Consider the following 27,591-nt stretch of genomic DNA (forward strand, 5'->3'; position numbering starts at 1 on the left):
ATAAGCAAGAATAATTTCTCACAGGGAGTTAAGAAAGCCACACTCAAGATCTCTGCCGAAAAAAATAAATAAAATAAAACAAAGACCAACTATACTCTTTAACATCTTGCTTAATACTAACAATATTTTCCTTTCTTTTTTTTAATTCAAGTACTGCTGATTTACATTATTTCAAGTGTACAGTAAAGTGATTCAGTTGTACGTATAGACTTTTTTAGATGCTTTTCCATTATAGATTATTACAAGATATTGAATATAGTTCCCTATGCTATAGAGTAAGTTGTTGTTTATAGTACTAATGATTTTACCACTAGATTTTTAAGTAAATGAATATAATATAATCTATAAAATTCAGCAAACTATGGAAATAAGAATTTAATTCCCAGTAACAATTTTTTCCTCTGGATAAGTTTGAATAAATATTTTGAAAAGATTTTTTTTTTTTTAATTTGAAAGAGCAAAGAAAGTAGACTTGAAAATATCAGAGTTTTGACAGGGAAAGTTATTTAAAAAATGCACCGAAATATCAAAAGTGCCCACCATGTTTCAGATCCAGCAAAATGAATAAGATCCTCACTTCCAGGGCAGGGTTTATTGTTACTAATTAGAAATGATGTGGATCCACAGATGACCCAGCTCATTCATGCCCATCAGGAAGGTCTCATGTAGATTATTTATCTTCTAGCCAAAGCAATCATTTGCCCTAGATGAACCCAACTTCTAGCCTAAAATGAACAACTATAAACAAATTAACACTTCCAGTTATCTCAGCATATATTATGAAAACAGTTTATGTTGGAGAGTGGCCTTGGACAGGCTTCTTTACATTAATAAAGGTTAACGTTCTACGGGCACTTCACTGAATTTTATTTATTTATTTATTTAGGCCCATACTCACAGCATATAGAAGTTCCCAGCCTAGTGTTGAATCAGAGCTGCAGCTGCCAGCCTACACCACAGCCACAGCAACATGGGATCCAAGCTGCATCCGTGACCTACACCGCAGCTCAAGGCAATGCTGGATCCTTCGCCCACTGAGCAAGGCCAAGGATCGAACCCGCATCCCCATGGATACTAGATGGTTCATAACATGCTGAGCCACAGTGGGAACTACTGAAATTTTTTAAGGTTTTCCTATACTTACCTGTGTGCTAAAGTAAACCCCAAGTTGCTTCCCTAGAAAATACTGGTCTTGAGCAGAGATATCTTGGTTTTCCTCCATGGGGAAGAGAGAAAGACTTCTTAGGTATTCTGGTTGGGAGTATGTCAACACTTCTGAGAGGATGTTGACCAGACCCATTGTAGCTGATTGTTACAGCCTGTGGGTCTGCACTGTCACTAACAGGGAGAACAGGCTGCTCTCCAGATGCTTGCCGTGGGGTAAAGAGTCTCATGCTCACCACTGGGCAGTACCTCAGCAAAAACCAACCGAGAAAAATCCTTCAGGTTACCTGAAAGATAGTCCAACAAATTCACATCACCTTAGGACTCAATACCACAGACTGTCTTTGTTGATTTATGAAGCTACTTGTCTACCCTGAAAACTCCTGTCCATCACATTGCAGAATTCTCTGTGCTAGTTGCAAGATTATTGTACCTGACATTTCATGACAATCCAGGCAAAAAAAAAAAAAAAAGAAAGAAACTACTTTCTAGTCTCTGTGCCAGAAATGTAATGTTTCCCTGAGTGGTTTTCTTTAATCTCAAGGACACTGTGAATCATAAAAGGATCCTTCTAGCCGCCTTTGCATTTGCTGCTAGGAAGCCTAGAGCCACATTTGTTTCCCACTTCTAACACACATATAGGACATCATGGCAGATATTTTGGTTAAATAAATACTTTAATTTTTAACCAACCCAAACTTTACCGCCTACTTATTTATAATTTATTTTGCTTAATCGCATATATTCCTTTACACACACACACACACACATATACTTAAAGCCCTTTTGGAACAGTGCAAACTGTACATGACTGTAAGATAGCTATTGCTGTAAATAAGTAACTTGTGTCTCTCTTTGGTAGTCATCTACATCTGTCTCTAAATATACACTCTTAAGAACTATTTAATATAAGATTATAATTACAATTCCTTTTCTTCTTATGGCTTTTATTTTTTTAATAATATGTGCTCATCTGGATCTGTATTTACAAAATACTCACTAAAAATTACCTCCTGTATCCAGAATTTAATATATGGATGAGAATGTATAATTTAAAATATTGTTTTCTATGAATGGGCTTATCAAATTTTATTCCTACACATTGCATATGACCTTCTAAGCCAGGATATATGACACTGAGGGAGACATGAGAAATGTGAAGCTCATGATTTCTAACAACTACAATGCAATTGGCTAAACTAAATCTAGGTAAAATAATTTCAGTAATTAGAATATAGGAGGGCTATTTTGATAGATGAGGAAACTAGATGGTCAGCTTCCTTACATTATTCAGCACATACTGAACACCTTGGTTCAGTTCTTGAAGTATACTTGATGTGCATTTCAAATTTTTAATTTGGTGACTGGATTGAAATTGGGTATGAACATTACCAGTTTACATCTTCCAGAAGATACACAGAAAGCAATTCTTGAAATAATTTATTTACATGGCCAAAGTATAGCTCTGAAGAGGTCTTTATACTTTAGCAATTAAGCAAAGAATTTAAAATTGTTTATTTTCTTTAAAAAAAAGTAGAGGGAGTTCCCGTTGTGGCACAGTGGTTCACGAATCTGACTAGGAACCATGAGGTGGCGGTTCAATCCCTGGCCTTGCTCAGTGGGTTAAGGATCTGGCGTTGCAGTGAGCTGTGGTGTAGGTTGCAGATGCGGCTTGGATCCTGCATTGCTGTGGCTGTGGCATAGGCTGGCAGCTACAGCTCCGATTAGACCCCTAGCCTGGGAACTTCCATATGCTGAGGGAGCAGCCCTAGAAAGGGCAAAAAATAAAAATAAAGAGTAGAAGTACAAGCAACTGAGGTAAAAATAAATCTAAGGTATTTGTATTGCTTAGGAAAAGTGTAGAAATATTGATTGATTTTTTATACTTGTTGAAATCAAATGTACGTTAAAATTTAATGTTACTCAACCAAAGATTGAAATAAAATAATTAACTTCTGATCAGTAGAGGGGGATAAAAAGAAAATAGTGAAAAAACAGAAAAAAATGCAGAATAAATATAAGTAAAATACCACAATGTAAAGAAGAAATGTTGAATTGGATCAGATTGAGTTAAGCATATAAGAAATAAAAGCAATTTCAGAAAGAGTTAGGCAAAATAACTGAAAGATCTCAAATAAACACCTATCAAGGGGAAAAATAAAGGAAAAGAAAGGCTTCTTATTAAATAAAGAAAATCTGAAGATTCTCAGAAGGGTGAGAAATATTTTAAAATTTTGCATGAGGCAGTCTGATAGCAAATTTGTGGGGAGGCACACTGCTACCTTGGAATGGAGAAAGGATTCTGAACCCTAGTGTCTCAGCATCTTTACTATGATAGAGCCCTAATTATGCCTGGCTCCAGTAATGACCTCAACACCGACCAGCACGGTTGAGAAATCATGAATCATAGAGGGTTGAAAAGCTGAACCATGTCAAATGGAAAGTTCAACACTCAGCAGTTTGTCATTCTGTTGCCATTAATTTTCAAGGGTAGAACTGGTGATCATTTTCCACGAAACGAGAGTACATTTTCAACTTTGATTAAAAGAATATTTTCAGCACTCTTTACCAAACAACTATTTTAGACACTGAATCCCAAAGGAAGACTATTCCTACAACAAAGTGGGATGCTGCCAAAACTAAAATAACAATATTTTGCTGATTTAAAAAAATAATAGTTAAGGATAGATATCATGAATTAATGGTTTGGGGATACTTCCTTTATTATACATTCTTTGATTTCACTGGCATTTATGTGCTGCCATAAATTACTATTATCATTTTAGCAGGGAATAGAGAGGATGCAGGTGGGGGGAAAGCTACAAGAAAAAAGAGGGAGTAACTGACATCCTCATATCATTTAAAACAAATCCTGGAGTTCCCGTCGTGGCGCAGTGGTTAACGAATCCGACTAGGAACCATGAGGTTGCGGGTTCGATCCCTGCCCTTGCTCAGTGGGTTAACGATCTGGCGTTGCTGTGAGCTGTGGTGTAGGTTGCAGACGCGGCTCGGATCCTGCATTGCTGTGCCTCTGGCGTAGGCCGGTGGCTACAGCTCCGATTGGACCCCTAGCCTGGGAACCTCCATATGCCGCGGGAGCGGCCCAAGAAATAGCAACAACAACAACAACAACAAAAGACAAAAGACAAAAAAAAAAAAAAAAAAAAAAAAACAAATCCTGCCACCTTTTGCCTACAACTCCCTTCCTACACCATAGTTGCTAGTTTTTGACTATAAATGTGACAAGCATTAAGTGAAATGTCAGCCAAATACTACTGGAGTAGGGAAAACCACAATTCATCATTTATTAAGGATTTGAAAATTAATTTTGTGCTTTTTAAAAAGAGCGCTGAAATTTTAAAGGTGGATAATCATTCTTTTCATTGTTGAAGTTAAAATTTAAGATTCATGGAGTTCCTATTGTGGCTCAGTGGTAATGAACCTGACTAGTATTCATGAGGATGCAGATTCAACCCCTTGCCTTGCTCAGTGGGTTAAGGATCCAGCATTGCTGTGGCTGTGGTGTAGGCCTGCAGCTGCATCTCTGATTCGGCCCCTAGCCTGGGAACTTCCAAATGCCACAGGTGTGGTGCTAAAAAAAAAAAGAAAAGAAAAAAACTTAATATTCATTTTAAAGCTAAAATTACTTAAAACTTCTGGGATTCCTGTATGGACATGATATTGGAAAAGGAAGGGATAGAAAGAAGCTTTATTATTTCTTATTCCATATACTTCAAATTCAAGGTAAATAAATATACATCTATAAAAATCATTGTAACTAAGGTATCATTCAAAGTGAATTCAAAGGATAACATAAAAGTGAAGTCAAATATTTCAAACCTATAGAAAAGTAAATTCCTCATTACTTACAGAGGAGACAATTGATTCATTTCACCACAGAATGAGTCATACCATTCCTGTCCTCCACTGATGTCTGGCAACAGTACATCTTGGAGGCTGATGTGGTAATCTGGATAGATGATAAAGCCAAAGGCCCAAGGAATTGTCCAAGAAATGCAGGCAAGAGGTCAATTCTGAGGAGGGATTTAGGTGGAAAAGTTGTTTGGTTATATTTTCTATGGTGGGTAAAAGAGAAAAACTGCCCATAATATTCATCATAACATCCTTTTAATCCTCTGCCCCTCCAAATTGTGCCTGTAGCCTGTCCCCATTTGTCTATGTGCTCCAAGGAACCAGGATTCATGGCTGTAATCCTGGTGAGTTTGGCACAATGGGATGAGATCAAGGAACGTTTATTACTGAGTAAACCAAAGAAATGGGAGGTAAAGTCCCAAAGCTGAGATTTAGAAAATGTACCTAGAGGTAGGTCTTTGCAAAATGTTTACTAGAATGCAGGGAGGGAACTGGAGATGGCAGAGTTGATGAGGAAAAAATAATGTGAACCTGGAATTGTGTAAGCAGAAAAGGAGAACTCAGTAAATAGAACAAAGGGAAGAGAACATGTCAAGAGTAAAGAAATGGTCAATAGTGACAAGCAGGGCAGAAAGGTCAAGTGGGAGGAAATTTGAAAAAATAATCTTATTTGGTTTGACCAGAGGACAATAGAGGTCCAAGGAGTTCAGTGGATGGTGGATGCAGTCATAAGAAAGGAAACAGGAAGTTCCCTTGTGGTGCAGTGGATTAAGGATCTGGCATTGCCATAGCTGTGGCACATATCACAAGAAGTGATGGGGTTAGATTCCTGGCCCAGGAACTTCCACATGCCATGGGCACAGCCAAAAAATACAATAAAAATTAAAAAAGAAGAAAGGAAACATCATAGTGGTGAAGGCAGCTCATTCCTGATGGACATAGGGTGATTCTGGAGTTGAATCTCTTCATATGGACCTTCCTGGGGATGATAGAATTGAGGATGTTGCAGGAAGACAGAGCTAATGTGTTGAGCATCATCTACCAAGATCGGTTGCCAAGTATTTGGTAATGCAAGGCTTCACTACTCAGAGAGTGGTCTACAGAGCAGCAGTATCAGCATTATTTGGCAACTCGAAAGAAATGCAGAATCTGGAGCTCAAACTAGATCTAGACAGCCAGACCTATAGAAACAGACTTTGCATTTAACTAGATCTCAGGCAATTCACATGCACACTAAAGAGCACTGTTTTAAATTGACATTAAGAGATATTCAGAAGTATAGGAGTGTAATATTCTTTATTCCTCCATACCTGACTGCAGCCTCATCAGAGACCTTTAAGTTCCCACCTTTTATGAATAATACATTACACATGTCCCTTCCAGGTGGGGCAGTGTCTTTCAGTTTAAAACAGTCTTTCTTGAGCAAATATATCATTCATTCAAGACTCAATCTCAGTCAAATGGGATCATCAGGGCAGTTTTGCCATACTAGAAGTCTTGCATCTATTATTTATTGTTCAGTGACAAACGACCCCGAAACTCAGTGGCTTAAAAGTAACTATCACAGAGTTCTCACTGAGGTACAATGGGATTGGTGGCATCTCTGCAGTGCTGGGATGCAGGCTGGATCCCCTGCCCAGCACAGTGGGTTAAGGATCCGGCATTGCCGCAGTTGTGACATAAGCTGCAACTGTGGCTTGGGTCTGATCCCTGGCTCAGGAACTCCACATGCCACAGGGAAGCCAAAAAAAGGGTGGGGAGGAATAACTATCAATCTTGTGAAAAATTTCTGATGACTTTCTGGGTGAGCTGGACAATTCTGGTCTAGGCTGGCTTGATTGATCTCTGTGGTCAGTTGATGGCTACAAGGTCAGAGCCATGCTTCTTTCTTCGGGTCCCGCTTCAGCAGATGAAAGTCAGAATTTCAAGACCTTTAACAGGTACCCGATGTAAAAAGTTTTTGTTCTAGAGGGATTATGTCCTCTCACTGTAACTGAGCTAGGTTCCTGCGAGGTTCCTGGGCATACAAGCCTTTCTGTATCCTCTATTTCTTATTTTTAGGGAATAAGTTTCAGCCTCCATGACTTTCCCAGAGTTCCAAAGGGCAGGTTTGAACAGTTGCTAATCAGGGAAAGGGAGGGGATGCTGAGACCAGGGAGAGGCAATCAAGAGACAATAGTGCAGCCTTGGGTTTTGGTTCCTCCTCAAGGAATTATACATAAAAATGTCTTTGAGCCTTTCTTCAGAACTACAGCTTGATGAAGCATTCTTCATTCCAAAAAGGAAGACCACCAGAACCAGTCACAGGGTCAAAGCTTAACATCAACTTTGAAAAATAATGCAAGCTTACCTCTATCCTGATCCTCATCTCCCCCTCACACACACACCGTGCCCTATTTTCAACTCCCAAAATTATAAAACAATTTCCTAATCTTTCCCAAGGGTGCACAATCTTTAAGGTGTTAGCCTGCTGTGGCCTCCTTTGCCTGGCAAAGCAGTAAAGCTCTCTTTTTCTCCTTCACCCAAAACTCTGTCTCCACATTTCTATTCAGCCCCAGTGGACAGAGGCCAAGTTTCGGCAACATCATCAGCCCTCCCCATCACTCTCTACAGTAAAGGGAAGCTCGTACTGAAAGAATGAGAAAAAGACAAGGAGTAGAAGAAAGTCTGGGAGAAGAGTGACATTCTTAATAATTTGTAAAATATCCATTGTATTTGTAACTTAACATAAGATATTTAATATTCACACACATACATACCCAAACTCTACAACCTGTAATACAGGTATTAAGATGAGGATGAGTGTTTAAGGAACTTTCCACAGGGACAATATGTATATGGTGGGGCTATCTGTCCCTTGCTACTTCATTTAAGGAAATATTAAGGACAGAACACAGTGTCACTATTCCATGTTCACCCTCAGCTATGTCCTATTATTTGATGTTCTATTTCCATGCACCTCTGGCACTTTTCAAATAGTTTCTCTGGAAGTTCCTGTCATGGTGCAGAGGAAACGAAACCGACTAGGCATCATGAGGTTGCATGTTTGATCCCTGGCCTCCTCGGTGGGTTAAGGATCCGGTGTTGCTCTGAGCTATGGTGTAGGTTGCAGATGCAGCTCAGATCTGGTGTTGCTGTGGCTGTGGCGTGGGCCAGCAGCAACAGCTCCGATTAGACCCCTAGCCTGGGAACCTTTATATGCCTCAGGTGTGGCCCTAAAAAAAAAAAAAAAAAAAAAAGGCACTAAATAGTTTCTCTGTGTTTTGGCCCTTGTTATATTTGGCATCCAATCATTCTTTGGAAATCCATCCTATAAAGAGCTCCAGCCTAGAAAAGCTGTGTTACTGTAAGCATTGTTCATCATGACTTAGAACTTTCTTAGTGGGGGTATCTCTTCCCAGAAAGTGTTCAGTAGGGCTGGAAGGTAATTTCATGGAAACCACAAGAAGTACACTGTGGACTGACCCTAATCCAGACTCACACATATTGAGGATATATCATGAAGCAATGGTCTCTGTCTTGCCATTAACATATCCCTAAACAGGCTCTGGGTTTTACGGGCTCCTTTGTTTCTTTGGAGATACTGATATTTCTTTCCTTTCTGTAAAGATTCCATGTGTCTGGAGAGGTTCTCCAAAACAAACATTCCTCTCACTCTTCCCAATCTAAAGCAATTTTCGCTATTAAAAAAAGAAAGAAAAAAAAAAGTCATCTTTCTCCAATTGAAGGGGAAAGTGGATAAATTTAGACATGAGTTTTGGAGTCATCTCTCTTGCCAGGATTCTGGCAAAATTAAAATTTCCAAACAATTCTGCAACAGAAAGTTACATGTGGTAAGATTGGGATGTGTTGCGGGAGGCTGGGCAACTAGCAACGGGAACATCACTTCCTTCAGAGCAGGAAGACAGCTGCTTCACCAGCTTCTCGAACACTTAACCATCCCTGAACTTCAGCTATTCCTTTCTATTTCCCAGCCTAGAGAACACCTACATAATCAAGGGAAGTTTTTAGTTTTAAAAGCCACTCCTTTTCCAAGCCACTTTGCATGGAAGAGAAAACTACCTGCCACCTGTCAAATGTCTCCCATGGCACGCTGGGAATCTGCACAATCACGGCAGGAACCTGGCTTGTCGCCTTTGTACGCCAGCAGTCATTGGAAAAGCAGAAATCCTCAGGAAGGAGCCAAATAGAGCACAGGAAAAATATTTCATTGAGCTGTCTATAAAGAGTATTTTACAGGCCATGAAAGGGAAAAAAATGAAACATCTCAAACCACAACATTTCAAATAAGAGGTGCAAATAGTTTTTTTCTTTCATCCTTCAGCTATCTTTAAAACGATTAACACTGATTATGGTAAAATACTCCACCAGGAGAATATGAAGAGGGTCAAAGTCTGAGGTTCTCCTCTTCTGCTCTAAATAAACTCTCAGTGATATGCGGTTAGTTGTTTAAATGGGGCCAGATTCATTTTCCTTCTTTACAGAGGGACTTTATAAAGTCCCTTCATCACGTGTAAATTCCAGATTTCTGCACAAATTTCATTAAAGGAAATGTCTCATTCTCGGGGAGAAAGGAACATTCTTCCTCCTCCACGTGATGCCTCTGGCTCACTCCTCTCCCTATCAGCCAGGGATGTGGGATTATATCATACCCAGAGATGGAGTAGAGTGGAAGAATCAGAATGTTCCAGATTCAAAGATGGCTCTACTCCAAACAGGCATGCAGCCTTGGGCAAGAAGCTTAACTTTTCCAAGCTTCAGCTCCACAATTTGTAAAATAGGACTAATGATATCTGCCTTAAAGAGTTGCTCATAAAAGTAAATATAAAATATCAGAAACAGTACCTGGCACAAAGAAGGCACTCAATGATTGGTTGCTAAGGGAGTTCCTTGGTGGTTCAGTGGGTTATGGATCTGGTGTTGTCACTGCTGTGGCTCAGGTCACTGCTGTGGCACAGGTTCGATCCCTGGCCTGGGAACTTCTGCATGCCATGGCCATGGCCAAAAAATAATAATTGGTAGCTATGATTAATACTACCAATGTACCTTAAAAAGCCGATACAAAAAGCTATTCATTTTTTACAGCAGGACCAAAGTAAAGTTTTTTAAACATGAGGGAAAAGATGAATGGATGAAGAGAAAAACCAAAAGAAAGAAAAAACTATTGACTAGACTAAACACCTTTTCTACCCTTTTCACATATTAAAACCACTTCTTCGAAGGGGGTCTAATTTGCCTTGGGTCAGTGGGTAGCATGAAGGACACGCCCTAGAAAGAGTTTAACCTCTTTTAAGCTCAGTGCTTTCATTATTTGAATCCAACATATAAACAGTACATTTCATTCTAATTAATTTCACCCATTCAGATGCATTCCACTTGTATAATTCCACCAGAAGAACTGAAAGATTTAGAGAAAATAAGAGAAAACCAAATAAATATTGAACTATGTCAGCATACCTTATGGGACAAAGAAATTGGACTGTCAGGAATGACCTGCTATACACATGGTTTTCCATCAAGTTCAATGGGAGGGTGTATAGCTGTTTCAGAATAAAGGATTCTCCCTGGTGGATATGACCCTCTCCTCTTGTGGCGTTTTTTTAATAGCTCAAGCTGCATGTGTTTGTGGTATGGATTCACCCAAGCACTATATAATAAGTGAGGAAAAGAGGATGGATGGAAATGGAGGTGAATTCAGTCTTAATGAGAAAAACATGAAAATTCTTTTTGTAAAAATAATGAAGTACTAATATATAAAATGTGAACTCTCCAGATTGACTGAGTCATTTGGAAGTTTATTCATGAAAATGTGCACTTTCTTCCTTCCCCAAGTTTTTCATTAAACTGTTCTCTGCCTCATGTAAAAAGTAGCAACGTTTTATGTTCTTTTCCCAGAAGAGATGACCAGAGAGTAAAGTCAACAAGTAAAAAATTATAATTCAAAATAACTATTAGGGCTACTGGTGTGGGATGGAGGGAAGGGATTGAAAATTCAAATTTGCTTTACAGTAGCCATTTAAAGTACTATAGATAGTACTTAATTTTCTCATTCTCTTATTTTTTATTTCACCTTTATATCAGATCTATTCATTTTGCTTATTTCTCATGTACTGTATACTCTGTCTTATAAATTTTGTATTCCTTCTAAGACTTCCAATTTCTCAGTTTCTTATATTTTTCTGTCTTTCATAATCCTTCTTGCTTCATATTCTTCTTTCGGAGTTCTTATATTAACAAAGTCAAGTACAAAGAAAAGCTTGAGGAAGGAATAAAAAGGAAAGCTACTACAGAAATAAATAGTGAGAAATCTTAACATAGATACAATTGATGAAGAATAAGAACACAGGAGGAAAATGAAATAGTAAGGATAGAAAAAGCATAAGAAAAAAGATACAGTAAGAAAATAGTGAACAATTCTTGTTTTAACAGCCCCTGGATACTCCCCAAACTCAGCTACCCCATTCAATATGTGCTTCATTTCTGTATGCCCATGGACTGGGAAAACAGGAAAGGAAACTTTAAGGAAAGCACTTAATCCCCAGTGGGATGATGGAATAAAGGAAATGGCCCAAGAATGCAAATATGCATCTGCAAATGCCCATTTCCTAATTTCCTTATTCACATTTATACCTCCTTTTTGTAACCATGCCTTTTATTTTTGTTCCCCAACATGGTTTATGTCTTTTCCTACCTTTATCCCATATTCATCATTTTTTGTTCTTATTCTCTCATCTCTTGACAAATCAATTTTTCCCTTTCCTTGTTCCTGCATTTCTAAGGCAGCCTGGGATTCTCTGGAAGCCCCGTCAGTCAGCTTCTGCTCCCATGCTAGCCCCCGTGGTCTTGTTGCTCCAATGCATCCACACTGAGCTTCTTCCCCAAGCCACCACCATTCTTGCTCTCAGAAGACGACCCTACCACTTTCTTAATAGAAAAAAATGACAGGCACTGTCAGGAGCTCCCTCAAGTTCCTGAATTCTCAGAACATCTGCTCCCCCAATTACTTCTGCAGTCAACTGTTCTGTAGTCCAAAGCTAATTTTTTTTTGGGGGGGGCAAGTTGATCCACTTTTAATACGGAGTCAGAAGAAAAATCTGGTTTTGCCCCCCAAAACCCACTCCCCCTAATTATTTGGGTTAACACATTTCAGAATTTTAAGTAAACAGATGTTGCAGCTGAGTGAAGGTAGCCTGGCATTCATCCACCAGGAAGCACTGTCATTATCTGCACTGCCATCCAGCTCTCAAAGGAGCTATCAGCTTGGGTCTGCTCTGTAATTATTTCAGAGCTCCAATTTGCTCCAGGTGGGTCAAGAGCTCCCCTCTCTCGTGCATACTTACTAGATCAGTGCATCCACCTATACACTCTTTACCAATAAAGACCCGAGGTACCGTTCTGGCTCCCGTGAGCTGTTGCAGATAATCTTGAATCTCGTTGGTGTCACTGGTGGCTGGATATCAATGAATTCCAGAAGCCCTTCTTTGAAGGGCAATTGGCTGAGGAGCTCCTGGGTCTTTCTGCAGAAGGGGCAGGTGGGCTTGATGAAAACTACCACCTTCCCAGGCTGGATTTTGCTGTTCACAAATGCTTGAGCCATGCGGACAGGTGGCTGCCTCCCCAGAGGAAACCTCAACGGCAGGTATTGCTCGGGTGTAAAACCCCAAAGCTAATTCTTTACCTGGACTCTCAACTCTCTACCTCATTCTTTCCAAGGATCCTGCTTCATCAATTATTTTCACTTCTACTTCTGTCTCAATTTTTAAGACTAAATATATATATATATTTCTAGTTATATATTAATATAATTATAAATCTTAATTATAAATTAAATAGTATATTTATATATTAATATAATTATAATTATAGTTATAAATCATGATTATAAATTAATGTAATTATACATATAATTATACTATTAATATTCTATTGATATAATTACATATATAACATATATACAGCACTGTGTAAAATAGATGATAGGAAAATATACTCAATAGTTTGTAATAACCTATATGGGAAAAAAGGATGGATATATTTCTATGTATGACTGATTCATTTCACTGTTATATTAACATTGTAAATCAACTATACTCCAATAAAATTTAAAAATAAACTATAATGATAAATTAATATAAGTATAAGATTAATATGCAAATTAAAGATATTAATATGGGACTGGTCAAAGGATGATGTTAAATTAATTAAACAAGAAGCTCATTAGACTGAAATGTTTCTAATGTTTTAGAGACCTATAAAAGCAAACCAACTCCTAAGCCTATAAATGCCTCAAGGTAAAGAAGTTGGAACCTAAGAACAAGCAATCACAGTCTTTAAGGACAGCCAATCAAATAATTTCCTTTCTTTGCTTCTGCACTTTCTCTGAGTCTTTCCTGGCTCCTGTTGGCTTGGGAGAGACTCACATATGCCCTTTGGTTTGGCACTGCTTGATGTTAATAGAGTTTTGCCCAAATAAACTCTTTGAAATTTTCAGTATGCCTTAGTTTATCTTTTAACAACAGTAGGACCTGAGAGGAAGAGGAAGGAAAAGACTCAATGAGTGAGATGAAGGTAATGCCCATAATACAGAAGCAAGGTGGAGTAAAGGGGAGAGAAGAAAGAGGGAGAAGTCTTAAGGGAGGAGGCTAAGAAGGAGAGAAGTTGGTTCTGAGAAACTGTATTGTTCCAGGGGATTTGGTTTGGATCTACTTTAGCATCTTGGAAGAGATGTCAGTAAAGACACATTTGTTCCTGTCTGGATGTGTTTCTTTTACTGTGACACAAAACAAGAAAACTGTCAGTGGTTTAGGTATGGCTTCATGAAAGTTACCTCTCCCTATCTTTAAAATAAAAGCAAAAACAAACAAGCAAAATTTGAAAAGCCCCCCTCAATCCTACATCCCTCTCTGGCTGTATTGCCAAGATTCTTGAAAGATTTCTTTATTCAAGGTTTCTACTTGCTCACTCTCATGATACTTTTGGAAAAAAAATAGCTCAGAAGGGTTACCATTTATCAAGTATTTACTATGTGCCAGACACCCGAGCTTCATATACATTATTTTCTTTAGTAATAATGCCAGGCAATCCTTGTCTTTAAATCTGGTTAAAGACAGTTCCTAGGCCAAAGGCAGAACTAAAAGCAGGTCCCTTCTCCTTTAAGTTAGTGGCTTTACATAGATGTTATCAAGCCAGAAGACTGGAGTGAACAAAAGGAATCTTTATTGCCTCCATCCTCCACTCTTTCACTCAGGAAAAAAAAAGGGGTGGGGGGAGAAAGACGGTGTTTTCCCCTAAGGAAATGATGTTATGCTCTCATGGGCGACACAGGAAGGTCTATGCCAGGAGCCCCACAGGACCCTGCTTGGTTTCAGTGGAAATTTCAATCTCCAAATTCCCATTTGTTTCTAGAAGATTCCCTGTTGTTAATGCTGAGGAGGCTGATAGAATAGTATCACAGAAGAAAATGGAGCCTAGAGAATCAGCTAGCAGATTTCTGATCCCCCTTCCTAACCCACACTCAGATACCACTTGGGGAAGAAAAGGATTGGAGGATATCTCAAAGGGCTGGTGTAAACTGAAAGGAGACATCTAGAACATTATCAAGCAAGTGTAAGATTCTCTATGATCCATCCAGCAGAGTAGCAAACTTACTATCAAGATTAAATAATTTTATGAAATGATGCTACATTTTCTTTGCATGCATGTATTAGGCTAAACTCTAAACCTCACAGGAAAAAATGGAAAGGTCTTTAGCCAATGCTTATCCTAGGGTTAAATTCTCTGTAAATGGCAGCTGAGACAATTAATTCAGAAATCTTTTTGCAAGCATGTATATGTGTGACTGGGTCACCTTGCCGTACAGTATAAAATTGACAGAACACTGTAAACCAGCTATAATGGAAAAAATAAAAATTATTATAAAAAAGAAATCTTTTTGTGATATAATGAATAATGATCAAATATTTTAGAACTGGGAGGCTCCACTAAAGGTAACTGAATCCTAGAGTTGGATGGAAAGGGATTCCAGAAATAACTCAACTTAATTTTATAACTTTAACAATCACAGCAGTATGTTCCAGAAGATGAAGGATTCCCTGAGGGTCATGCAGATACCTTTCTTCAGGCCTCTCCTGATGGCCTGGTCCACTCTCACTTATTAATCACAACATGGCTCAGGGAAAACATTGTTTATGATATGTTCTCCCACCCTACTGAATGCTCCCTGCTTCCTGCATAAGCATTGTGAATGAGTGAGTGAGATGGTTTCATGGTTTGCTGCTTTTTCCCATTTTTGTTATTTTTTTCCCATGGTTGTGATTTTACTATGATTTGTCCCATATTTCAATCTGGAATTGGGAAGTGGTTGTGTTATGCAGAAAGTATATATTTTAGAGAGTCCCACATGTAACTAAACCTTTCAATATTATATTATACCTATAATAGATGGGAACAAACCTTCAATTAAGAGCCAAACCAAAAGACCTTGATGATAGAGCTTAGATATTATGTGTTTTTATAGTATTGCTGGACACACATTAAATCTAGGAAAATGAGACTTGTAAAATTTGGAATCAGGATGTGTGGTAATGGAAAGGGTCCTAGAATTGGGGTCTGAAGACCTTAGTTCAAGTCCACTACTAAAACTTTGGGACAGCCTGTCTCCCCTCTCTTCCTCCCTGTTTTTTTTTCTCAGTAATAAAATGTAGATGATTCCTGCTCTACTTCTCATGAGGTGATCTCAGCAATCAAACTTGATACTTACTTTAAAGGGTTCTGTGACTTGTAACAGCTAATCAAATATGGAAGCTCTTCTAGTATTCCCGAAGAGTCTGAGTTATGGCATGCTGTTCACCCTTCTAATTATCCATTAGTATCTTCTGTGCCTTTTTTTCTCCTCTAAACTTTGGTGATAACCTTTAGTGATTTCTCACTGTACTGTTTAGTTCTGAGAACTGCCATTTCTAAGGCAGTTTCCTTTTCATGTCATTTTATTATGCATTCCCTCTTGTTTTAGACACTGTATGGCAGACACATCTTATTATGCTACTTTTAAGCTCCTAGCCTTTTCTCTCTATCAGTCCTTGGGGAAATGCATTTAGAGGATTCCCCATTGGCTTTTAAGTTGCTTTGTCATCCAGGCATATTCTTACATTGATTAAACATTCCCATTGTCTATAAATGTATAGATAATTTTGACTGTCTTAGAATTACCTGGAACCTCAGCTCCACTGTGGTGTCTGCTAGTGATGCATGTTCAGACTGAATACCAGAGCTGAGCCCAGAGGCCTTATGGGGGAAGAACTTAGCTTTATACAGTTTTTTTTAGGACTGAACCTTCAGCATATAGAAGTTTCCTGGCTAAGGGTCAAATAGGATCTGCAGCTGCTGGCCTATGCCACAGCCACCGCTACACTGGATCTGAGCTGCATCTGCAACCTATGCTGCAGCTTGCAGCAACACCAGATACTTAACCTGCTGAGCAAGGCAAGGGGTTGAACTAGTATCCTCAGGGACAGGATGTCGGGTTCTAAACCCACTGAGCCATGACAGGAACACCCTTAGTTCTATTTATATCACATATCTATACTTCAAGTTCTAAATTTCGTCAGAACTGTATCTGGCTCCAGAGAAAGATTCTAAACTAGAATAAGATCTGCCTCCTCGCCTCCTAACACCCACATTGATTTGTGATTGTGTAATACATTTTCCAAAATTCAGGCCATCATACCAATAAATGTTGATACATTTTACAGTGTCATGCATTTTATGGATCTAAAACCCTGTTTAATAAAATTTCACTATCCTTTCGTGTTGAAAAATATGTTTAAAGAACTACATAAACCTATCATAATAATAAAACTATTATGCTTTAGCAAATATATATTTATAAAGCAAATAAAAATACCCAGTAAACCTAAGAGTAACAACTTAGATAATATCAGATTCCACGAAAAAGAAAAATCTCCTTCTTATGCCTAATGTGTTTTTAAGGTTTGGCAATATATTCAGTTTTCATTGTGGTATAAGTTTCAGCTGCACCCCACCCTTATTAAAATACCAATTGCAGGAGAAAGACATTTGGTGTATAATCACAGAGTATTATTCTAATGATGGAATGTATGATATCTATGCTGAATTTTCTATCAAAAAAGCAAACCTAAATTGAGATCTTTTAACAAGGTCAGAATGGATAATGCATATAGACATACATGGCTCAAAATACAAAGCATCAGACCATGAATAAAATTTCTATGAGTACTGCAAAGTCAAGGACTTTATTCTCATTCTCTCTTTCTCTCTCTCTCTCTCTTTTTTTTTTTTTTTTTTTTTTTTTTGCTTTTTAGGGCTGTACCCATGGTATACAGAAGTTCCCAGGCTAGGGGTCGAATCAGAGCTATGGCCAGCCTACACCACAGCCACAGCAATGCTGGATCTAAGCCACGTCCACGACCTACACCACAGCTCAAGGCAACACCGGATCCTTAACCCACTGAGCAATGCCAAGGATAGAATCCACATCCTCACGAATACTCGTCAGATTAATTTCCGCTGTGCCACAATGAGAACTCCCAGCATTTACTGTCTTAAACAGTGATTTTCACCATACCATCTTGTACCAACCAGAACATATGCCAGTGTTTAAAAATGGCTCTATCAGTAGGAAATTGACAGAACACTATAAGCCAACTATAATGGAAAAAATAAAAAACATTAAAAAAATTTAAAAAATAAAAATGGCTCTATCTAGAATATTTCCCTCTTAATGTTTGCTTCAACTCACATGCTAATTTTAGGATTTGACATAATCACTTGAGATGGCTGTATCTCATCTTCTCCTCCTAGAAAAAAAGCAAGGGCAGTATCCTCTGTCTCCATCTATAACCAATTAGTTGGAAAATTGTTATTGGCTCATATTGTCATTGCTGAATTCACTGTAAAAGAGCTATATTCTCTTTTAAATAAAGATGTTTTATAAACACACCTTATTTATGTATGAAATACACATACACACACAAAAAAAAAATCCAAAAGAGGAAATACTGTTTAGATAAGTAGTAATGATAAATAAAACAAAAGCTATAGCAATTTCTGTAGTTAATGTTTTCAGTATGAGTATGAACTGCTATCATTTCTTGATCATAAGGTAACATGCTGAGTATTTTATAGGGATTAAATCATTTCATACAACAACCCCATGACATGGATACAAATATCGTATCTATTTTAGAGATAAGAAAAATAAGGTTTAGTGAGGCTAATTACTGTGCTCAAGATGTCATGAATAGCACATTCACCATGGCAGTCTAACTCAACAGCCCAAGCTACTGCCTAATGAATAGAGTATGAACTTTTCCCAAACTCTCCTTTAAAAAATACCAAATTTAGCAACACCCTTTTCAATATAAACTATAGTTAACTGTTCAGTTTCTAAAGTATCCTATCATAGTATACAGTTCTCGTTCCTCTATTGTCTTTGGGCAATTGTATAACAAAAAAGCAAACAACCCAATCAAAAAAATGGGCAGAAGACCTAAACAGACATTTCCCCAAAGAAGACGTATGGATGGCAAGTAGGCACATGAAAAGATGCTTATTACAAATTACTAGAGAAATGCAAATAAAAATCAAAACAACAATGGGGTACCTCCTCATACCAGTCAGAATGGCCAGCATTAATAAATCTACAAACAACAAATGCTAGAGAGGTTATGGAGAAAAGGGAACCCTCCTACACTATTGGGAAAATAAATTGGTACAAACATTGTGGAAAACAGTATGGAGGTTCCTCAGAAAACTAGGATTACCGTATAATACAGCAATCCCACACCTGGGCATATATCCAGATAAAATTATAATTCAAATAGATATTGGAGTTTCCATTGTGGCTCAGCAGTAATGAACCTGACTAGTATCCATGAGGATGCAGGTTCAATCCCTGGCTGAAATCAGGGGGTTAAGGATCTGGCATTGCAGTGAGCTGTTGTGTAGGTTGCAGACATGCTTCGGATCTGGCATTGCTGTGGCTGTGGTTTAGGCTGATAGCTGTAGCTCCGATTTGACCCTTAGCCTAGGAACCTCCATATGCCACAGGGGCAACCCTAAAAAGACAAAAAAAAAAAAAAAAAAACCAAAAAGACAAAAACTCATCCCTATGTTCATTGCAGCACTATTCACAATGGTAAAGACATGGAGGCAACCTAAATGTACATTGACAGACGAATGAACTAAAAAGGTGTGGAATACTACTCAGCCATAAAAAAGACAAAATAATGCCCATTCATAGCAACGTGGATGCAACTAAAGATTCTCAACCTAAGTGAAGTCAGAAAAGATAAAGGCAAATATCATATCACTTATATGTGAAATCTAAAATATGGCACAAATTAACCTATCTACAAAATAGACTCACACACATAGACAATTATGGTTGCCAAGGGAGAAGGGGAAGAGAGTTGGATGGACTTGGAGTTTGGGTTAGTAGATACAAACTCTTTGATTTAGAATGGACAATAAATGAGGTCCTACTGTATTACACGGGGAACTATATTCAGTCTCTTGGTAGACCATAATGGAAGATAATATAAGAAGGGGAATGCATATACGTGTATGACTGGGTCACTTTGCTGTACAGCAGAACTTGGTACAATTTTATATATCAGCTGCATCTCCAGAGTGGAATCCTTGCTTTTGGTATAAACAAAGTTAATAAAGAATCAAAGTACAAAGAAGACATATTAGTTTTATCCATTAGTGAACTATTGTTTTATGCTTTCCCTACAAAAGCTTGGACCAGATAGTAGTATGCTAAGACCTCAATAGTAATCCTTTCTTTTCTAGCCTACTTGAGATCTACAATTTCATTATATCTGTACTCAATGAAGGTTACTGAAGTGATCATAGCATGTCTTATACATTGATCTTTAATAGAAGCAAGCATAATTATCATCAGAATTTCTCCTTCTATCCACAGACCTTGCCTCAGCACACAAGGAAGTCCAGAAAAACTTTGGAGGCAGCTGTTTCTGTACTCCAATCCTGCTTTCCACCTAAGAGTTGTGAGACACTGAGAAAATCTCTTAGTTTCTCTGAGACTCAATTTCTTTTTGTATGAAACAGTGATAATAAAATCTAAATGAAATATGTAGTAAAATGGTCACACTGACAAATATGTTCTGCTCATGCAACAAATATGAGTTCCAACATTCATCTCTACAAGGACACACTCCTTGTGCCACAGCAGACATCAGGGTAGCAGTTCACTACATTATTAATGTTTTAAAGTTTTATTATTAAAGATCAAGGAGAAGATTCAGAGGTTAAGGCTTTGGCAGAATTTCACAGCCAATAAACGGCAACCTAGAGCTGGAATGGTTTTTGGTTTTGTTATTTTTTTTCTCATGTCAATGTCATTTCTTTCCATTTTATAATACTATGTTTCTAAACAAAACAAAACAAAACAAAAACGCTCATCTTCTGTTATCTGAAAGATTAACCTATCAAAAACATTTGAATTCCAAGAGATAAATCATTATGATTCATTATAAATGGACAAATGAATTTCATGCATTCTGGGGGACTCTGTCTCTTGTAAACAGAATCCTATGTCTGTATGTGCTATAACTCATATATTCCAGTTTGTTGGCTGTCGCCTTTGTAAGTTTGGAAATTAGTAGAAAGCTTTAAATAAGCAAGTGATGTTGGTCAATGAAGAGAGTTTTTCTGAGTAGAATGAATGGAGGGTTAAAGAGGAAAATGTCAAAAAGCAAGAGCTGCTTACACTGGGTATTACCACTTTAATACCCAGTGAATCTAGGGAGGGAAAAATGTATTTGCCTACACCTGAATCAAACAAAGGAGTACGTTAATTATTGATTTTCATATGTTTTCCACTCTAAATGATTGTTGATTTAAGAGACAGTATCATTTTCAAAACAGAATTTGTGGTGTGGGTTTTTTTTTTTCTTGTTTGTTTTTTTGGGGGGAGGGAGGAGAAACTTCTATACCATAGTGAAAGTATGTGTTAATCATACAATGCTACCAACTTTCAGAAGAGTTATCATATGAAAGACCTGTGTGTCGCAGAAATAAAGAAATAGTACATGATAATACTAAGAAGTGTACATATAAAGAAGGATTATGATCTGTGGGACTATTGATGAGAGGGAACAAAAATGGGATGAAAATAAGGGAATAATATGACCCCGCAATCCCACTCTTGGGCATATATCCGGACAAAACTCTACTTAAAAGAGACACATGCACCTGCATGTTCATTGCAGCCCTATTCACAATAGCCAGGACATGGAAACAACCCAAATGTCCATCAACAGATGATTGGGTTCGGAAGATGTGGTATATATACACAATGGAATACTACTCAGCCATAAAAAAGAATGACATAATGCTATTTGCAGCAACATGAATGGAACTAGAGAATCTCATCCTGAGTGAAATGAGCCAGAAAGACAAAGACAAATACCATATGATATCACTTATAACTGGAATCTAATATATAGCGCAAATGAACATCTCCTCAGAAAAGAAAATCATAGACTTGGAGACGACTTGTGGCTGCCTGATGGGAGGGGAGGGAGTGGGAGGGATCCGGAGCTTGGGCTTATCAGATACAACTTAGAATAGATTTACAAGGAGATCCTACTGAGTAGCATTGAGAACTTTGTCTAGATACTCATGTTGCAACAGAACAAAGGGTGGGGAAAAAAAATGTAATTGTAATGTATACATGTAAGGATAACTTGATCCCCTTGCTGTACAGTGGGAAAATTAAAAAAAAAAAAAGAAAATAAGGGAATATGATGAAATGGAACATGGCTATGTCCTTAGTCATATATACATACGATCAAAGTTTGATTTTTTTTCTTACCATGAAAAACTTACACAAAGAAGTCAAACACAAAAGGAAAGGCCATAACCCATACAACTTGGATCTGCCTTGTTTCCTGCTTGGTTGCACTCAGAGAAATTCCACATTGGCATCAAAAATAAATAAAAAGTAGATTACATCTTTATTACTATCTCTTATGAAAATTCAAAGAGAAATTATACTCAAAATACACAGTGACACACTAAATCAATCCCCATCTTCTCTCTCAAACTTCTTTTCCACTTCAAGATTCCCAAATTCTTCCTCTACTTATCCTAATCTTGCTTCTCATGCCTCTTCTAATTCCTATTTGCATTTGCTTATTATTGTGAAATTACCACGCATTCAAAGAATGTATACAATGTACACCTATGATGAATAAAGTTTTAAAAATAAACACCTCTGTAACTCTACTCGGACCTAAAGTCTTCTCCAAGATTCATTCCACTATATTGAATTCTGTGGTAATCAATCCATTGCTATTTTTGACATACGTATGAATGCATTTCTAAAGAATGTGCTGTTTTTAAAATTCATGTTAATGGAAACATATTTGATAGTTTTCTATGACTTGCCTTTTGTCCTCAATGTTTTTGATATATAACCATACTGATGAATTCTACTAATTCATGAACCATACTAATTCATTAACTTTTTTTTTTTTTTTTGTCTTTTTGCCATTCTCTAGGGCCACTCTTGCAGCATATGGAGGTTCCCAGGCTAGGGGTCGAATCAGAGCTGTAGCTACCAGCCTATGCCAGAGCCACAGCAACGCGGGATCTGAGCTGCGTCTGCAACCTACACCACAGCTCACGGCCACACCGGATTGTTAACCCACTGAGCAAGGCCAGGGATCGAACCCGCAACCTCATGGTTCCTAGTCAGATTTGTTAACCACTGTGTCACGACGGGAACTCCTAATTCATTAACTTTTAGACCCCCATTGAATACAGATAACCACACTTATCTACACTCCTGTCAGTGGAAATTTTACCTTGACTCCAGTTTAGAGCTATTAAAGCATTGCTGCTATTGATATTTTGTATGTACCTCCTGGGGCATATGCCAGTGTCTTTCTCAAGTATATTCTTGAGTCATAGAATATGGGCATGTTATTCTATATCTGATCATTTCAATATCTGTATGTTTTGAAGTTCTGTTAAAGTAATTTACTGGGAGTTCCTGTCGAGGCTCAGAGGTAACAAACCCCACTAGAATCCATGAGGATGTAGGTTCCATCTCTGGTAGCCCTGCTCAGTGAGTTAAGGATCCGCTGTTGCCATGAGCTGTGGTATTGGTCACAGACACAGTTCGGATCTTGTGTTGCTGTGGCTGTGGTACAGGCTGGCAGCTGTCACTCTGATTCAACCCTTAGCCTAGGAATTTCCATATACCGTGGGTGTGGTCCAAAAAAAATACTGTTTTTGTTTATTATACTTCATAGAGTCATATATGGGTTTAAGGACCTTTGATTATGAACTCAAAGTTCTTGGAGTTTCCTCTCTGGGAATTCTTTAAGGTCTGAGACTAAAACTTATTGTTGGGGAGAGGATTTTTGGCTTTCTTCTACTCTGAGGCATTATTAGCATGGATCCACCTTAACTTAAATTGTCACCTGAGTTTTTGTCAGGGCCCACACTTGTTTTGTGAGCAGACATCTGAGGTCCTCCCCATTCCTTCTCTCCAGTCTATTCAGAGTCAGGGTAAAGACAAGGAGAAATAAGGTATCTCTTTCCCAAGTGGTTTTCTAATGGAGGGTACTTCCCTCTGAGTGGGAGGGGGGTTCCGACATTTGTAAAGGTATCTCTACCTTTTGCTCTTCTCTGGCCCTCAGGTTTTGTCTCTTCTTCATATGACTACATCACTATCAGGACTTGGCAGATGTCTCCAGCCCATGCTTTCCTCTGCATTCACTCTTTTCCTTCATTTCTGACCGTTCAGAATTTCTTTTAATTTACAGCTCAGATATGCTTTAGCAATGTGAATTTAATATTTTAGTCAGTATCTTCAGGTGTTCTCTACCTAGGATGTCTGGACTACCATGTTGCTGGCAGCTATGGTCCCTTTTCTATTTCCAGTGGTTATAAAAATTCTGTTACATCTCTATCTATAGTTTACGAGGGGTACCACTGCACTCTATCTTGCCTTTTACATTTCTTCACCTCCTCCTTTTTTAATTTCCCCTTCTCATTTGCTCTTGAGTCAGTACAGCTAGGTATTACTTGGAGCTGTAACACTTTAGAAAGGAGGAATTGTCAGCTCTGATTTTCTCCTTCTGCAAACATTAATCAGTACTTTGATAGGCATTGCCTTACCTGCAACACAGATTTACCACAAGTACCACAGCAATATTTTAAAGATCATCGGAAGTAATTACAGCTGTGTGCCAATCTATGGGAAGAGGTTCATAAAACATTCCTTACTAAAAACAGGAAGAATGATCCAGTCCTATTTTATGCATGAATATACCAAACCACAGAAACTTAAGTGATTTAATTTAAGGTACACAGCTTGGAAGAGGCAAATAAAACTAAATGTTAGTCTGATTTCTAAGCCTTGGTGCTTTTTATGCTGTCTCCCAAAGAATTAATTAATTCCTGTGTATGTTGGTCGGTTTCTAACAAGCAAATAAGAAATTGAATTGCCTACACAGCTGAGTTTATTACTGTTTATTTAGGACAGACCTCAGAAGAATGACATTAGCTACCGCCAACAATTTGTGGCAGGATGCCCGAGGGGTGAGCTGGTGGGAGTTAACACTTCATCTGCACAAGAAGGGTGCTGACTTTCCTAGGGAAGATGGCTGGAGCTCCCACTCAATAAACTGCCTTGGGATGTTCTTGGTGGGATATTCTCACCACCAGTTGTTTTACCTCCTATATCACTTTCAGGTATGAGGCTGAAGCGAGAAAGTTCTCTTAACAACCTATGCACCCCTGGCTACCTTGTGTCCTTTTGTTTTTAATTAGAAAGACAATCTGTTTCATATCCAAGCCAGAGTTTCTTGGAATAAGAGTTGAAATGTCCACATTATGCTTATTTGAGTTATTGTCCTTTGGCTACTTGGTTGGCTTTCTTTGCTCATACTAATCAACAGTTTGTTGGTCTTCATTAAGTTTTAATGAGTGATAGTGATAGTGCAATAACCAGGGGCTATTTTAGGTTACTCCAACTACCAACAAACTCTAGTCTCAGTATTTTTGTAAATGTAACCATGGATGCAGGAATAATTCAGAGGAAGAAATATAAATTTATCAATAGCACAATTCCCAGGCTGGATTTATCTTGCCACCCAGAACTAACTAATGGATGATACTGGAGAGATCCTTACTGTCCAGTTTCTGATTATGGCTTATGATTATTTGTGCAGGAATCAAAGTATTTAGTCTTATATGCTGAACTTGCTAGTAAAATGCCAACTCCTTAAGAACTAGAACAAAGCGAGGAACATTTTGCTCTTCAGCAAACTTCTCTTCAAATAATTAAAAACAAATCCAAGTTGACTATATGGAATGTGAGAGGAATGGACTATGGAAAAAGTTAATTGCTAGAATTTTCATTTCCTGAGTTGGCCTATGTTCAATCAAACAATTACTGTGCATTACTGCAATGCTAGACATATTTGAGATTTCTAGAGATTCATAATATATTTGTTCCAACTTATTAGACACCTAATCAAGTCTGTGAATTTTTTTCCTTGACTACCTTCTAAACTGATTTTGCATCCTTCTATGTTAGAAGAGTAGAAAATATTCATAGGTCATAACTCACTTGTGTCAGTTAAAGCTGAGATAACTAACGTGCCCATTAGTGTTGGAACTGCCAGCATCCTTTGTTTGAATGAAGACTCTAAGAGTGAGGAATTTCAAACAGTAAGCACAGTTGATATCCAGTATCTATTACTAGAGTCTTTGTAATTGACAATACTTCTATCCCATCTCTTTCTATAGGTACCACAATCTTGACCTAAGAGAAGTGCTCCTCTAGGCCCAAGAAGTATTTTATTCTCCCACTTAGCCTGAAACAGAGAGTTTCTCCTAAGCAGGGATTGGAAACTGTGCCAAATTGTAATAATTGTGCATGATGAATTTGTAATGCAGTCTAAAACTTGCTGGTAACTCAGCTGAGACCACCAAAATCATTGAGTTGGGTTTGGTTGGAGGCCAATCCTTTATTTGCTAAGCTACAAAATCTCCAGAGCTTTTATTTGCTCACAAAAGAATATGAATCCAACACCAGAATCTTTTTTTTGCACAAAAACTCAGTTTGATGTTGCCTTTTGGTCATGCTCCTCAGAGTACTCAAGAGGATTAAAAGTTGAAAAAAGAAGTGGCTTTGGAGTATAGGTCAAACAACCCTGGATGCTGAAAAAGTGAATTTTCCTTTTTGTTTACTTCAAGAAGCATCATATCATTAAGTCCAAGTGATTTAATGGAAGAAACTATGGTATTCCCCCCTGAAGCCTTCAGCCACAAAGACATTTACCAAAAAATAATTTCTAATTTCAAAAAGAATCCTATAAATATTAGATGGAATGCTCCATGAAAAAACTCTTGGTAAAAAACTGAGAATATATCAAGTGAAAAAATACTGAAAGGAAATATACCAACAGTTTATTAGTGGTTATTTTGGGAGTGGAATGATTATAGATAATGTCTCTGTTCTTTTCTTTATTTTCCAAATTTTCTATAATGCAACTTTAATATTCTTTATAATAGAAAAATATGTTTATTGGAAAAGAACCCTAGATCCTTTACAGATGCTTTTGTTTCTTATCATGCTATTCACATACTGTTGTATATGTAAACCTGTCCACAGTAGGACTTGTATAGGCCCCCAAATTCAGGGAAAACAATACCATTTTGTATTTTATGAAACTCCTGCACTCCAAAGGGCTGAAAACACATTTAAGAAGCCTCATTTCATGATTCCAATCATGAGTTTTTCCAAGATACATTTTTTTAGCAAATGTTAACTCCTGAGATTTTCTAAGATTCAGATATATCTGTCTGGTAGCACAGAAAACAAAATAAGGGAAATTTAAAAATAGATATTCTCTTGTCCATTTTTCTAAGGGAAAATGAAAAGATTTAGGATCTGCCAGTAACAGAACACAGGAAAGGAGACCAATATTCTGCCACTTAAATCCACACATCAATCAGTGGATATTAGTGGATATTATTTAACCTTTTCATGCCAGATAGTAGAGTTTTCAAAACACATTCATAAAGTGTGATGTTTCTGAATAATGGTGCTGCTGGCATTTTTTTTTTTTTTTTGCATTTCTATGGACAAGATTTATTTGCATTTTTATCAGTTTTCTGCAACAGAAAAGATTATTTATTTTTTATTTTTTTAATTGTTATTTCCCCAATACAATTTTTTTTCTACTGTACAGCATGGTGGCCCAGTTACACATAAATGTATGCATTCTTTTTTCTCCCATTATCATGCTCCATCATAAGTGACTAGACATAGTTCTCAGTGCTAAACAGCAGGATCTCATTGCTAATCCATTCCAAAAGCAATAGTTTGCATCTATTAACGCCAAGCTCCCAATCCCTCCCACTCCCTCCCCTTTCCCCTTGACAACCACAAGTCTATTCTCCAAGTCCATGAGTTTCTTTTCTGTGGAAAGGTTCATTTGTGCCATATATTAGATTCTAGATATA

General features: G+C 37.7%; 1 protein-coding gene and 1 pseudogene across 10 annotated transcripts in view; both read right to left on the reverse strand.

The window, feature by feature from the left end:
* The window catches only part of ADAMTSL1 (ADAMTS like 1), a 1,005,193-nt gene that overhangs the window by 542,214 nt on the left and 435,388 nt on the right, over positions 1–27,591 (reverse strand). The gene's annotated exons all lie outside the window — the stretch shown is intronic.
* On the reverse strand, positions 12,107–12,690 carry LOC100626859 (glutaredoxin-1 pseudogene; annotated as a pseudogene).

Source organism: Sus scrofa, chromosome 1 (genome assembly GCF_054392235.1).
Source record: "Sus scrofa isolate SSC_HxYL_T2T_F1_AM1 chromosome 1, Sscrofa_HxYL_maternal_Yorkshire_Landrace_v2.0, whole genome shotgun sequence".
In the NCBI taxonomy this organism is placed as follows: Eukaryota; Metazoa; Chordata; class Mammalia; order Artiodactyla; family Suidae; genus Sus; species Sus scrofa.